A 1,959-nucleotide genomic window follows, 5' to 3' on the forward strand; every position below is an offset into this window, starting at 1 on the left:
CTTGGCTCACTGACTCCCTTTATCTATAGAAATAAAGACAAACATGAATAGTTGTTGAGATAGTAATTGTTCATGATTGGGTTGAGCCAATATAATAAAAATGACAACACTACCTAAATTAATTTGCCTATTCATTTTCATACCTATCAAATAATTAAAAGATCACTTGCAGGGGTCCTCAAACTATGGCCCTCGGGCCAGATGCGGCAGCTGAGGAAGTTTATCCCCCTCACCCAGGGCTATGAAGTTTCTTTATTTAAAGACCCACAAAACAAAGTTTTTGTTTTTACTATAGTCCAGCCCTCCAACAGTCTGAGGGACAGTGAACTGGCCCTCTATTTAAAAAGTTTGAGGACCCCTGCAAAAGAGTTAGAAAAATAATATTCACCTGGAAGAATAAAAAAAGGCCAAGAATCTAAAGGAAAGGAGTGAAAAAACATTGAAAGGAAAGGAGATTAGCAATACCTAATATTAAACTATACTACAAACAGTAATCATCAAAACTATTTTAATAGGGAACTGGTCCTATTATTTAATTTGCATAAGGAATTCCTAGGTGAGATAAATTCCTCCATTACCACAGGTGAGCACCTTCTCTGCTATTTATAGACTTGTATAGTTGCCTTGAAGCTTTGGCTGATTTTCCATTTTTAAATAGAGGAAAGGAGGGAGGAAGAAAAATTTTATTTACATATATGTGTATATATATACATATATATCTATAACACATGCATGCACACATACATATATAAAACATAGAATCTAATGAAAATAAAAATATGCAGTGTTTGATAAATCCAAAGACACCAACCACTGAGAAAACTAGAAAGCAATCTTGTAGAAATGAGATTTATACCACATCTGTAGATACCATAGCAAATGCCAAATATATATATGCCCTAAATATAAAAGGGCATATTATAAACAAATGCAAGCAGCAAGGAAGGAGTCACTTATATAACTACTGAATAAGAGAGGAATTCATGAACAAGGGATATAGAAGATAAAATGGACAGATTTCACCACTTAAAACTGAAAAGCTTCTACACTAACAGAATTAATGAAGTTAAAATGTGAAGAAAAGCCATTATCTGGTGGAGAGGGTGAGGTGGAGTGAGATGGGGCAGGGAAAATCTTGGCAGCAAATTTCTCATAAAGGTTGGATAACCTGTATATATAAGGAATGGATTCAAACAAGAACAACAAATGCTCAAAGTATATGAAAAAGCAATTCTCAAAGGAAGAAATCACAGGTATCAACAACCATGTGAAAAATGCTACAAGTCAATATTAGTAAGAGAAATTAAAATGAAAACAACCTTGACATTCCATCCCACACCCATCAGGATGGCAAAGATGACAAAAAATTACAATTGTTAGAGGATAAGAAAAGTAATGCACTGTTAGTGGAGCTGTATACAGCCATTCAGGGAAAGAATTTGGAACTATACCCCAAAATGACTAAACTGTGCAAAACTTTGCAGTGACTAAATCCTTGACCCAGCAATACCAGTACTAAGTATATATCCTCAAAGAGATCAAACAAATAGGAAATGGACCCATATATATAGCAACATTTTTTGTTGTTCTAAACAAGAAAATAAGGGAATATCCATCAAACGAGATGATAAATGATAAAAGGGAAGAAATCAGAAAAAAAAAAACCCATAAGATCATATATAAACTATGCAGAGTTAAGTGAGAAGAATTAAGAGAACAATTTGTACAAAAAGATATCATACTAGGGTATGTGGGTGTGGGTGTGGGGGGGGTGTATGTGGCTGTGTGTTTATATGCTTCTAAACCATCATTTCTGTCAGACAGTAGATAGTATGAGCTTCATCATTAGTCCTGTGAAATAGTTGTTCATTGCATGACATTGATTAGCTTTCTAAAATCTTTAAAGTTGTTTTTCTTTGCAGCTTTTTAGTTACTGAGGCAGCTAGATCATGAAAGGAC

This window comes from Sarcophilus harrisii, chromosome 5 (genome assembly GCF_902635505.1).
Source record: "Sarcophilus harrisii chromosome 5, mSarHar1.11, whole genome shotgun sequence".
Classification (NCBI taxonomy): Eukaryota; Metazoa; Chordata; class Mammalia; order Dasyuromorphia; family Dasyuridae; genus Sarcophilus; species Sarcophilus harrisii.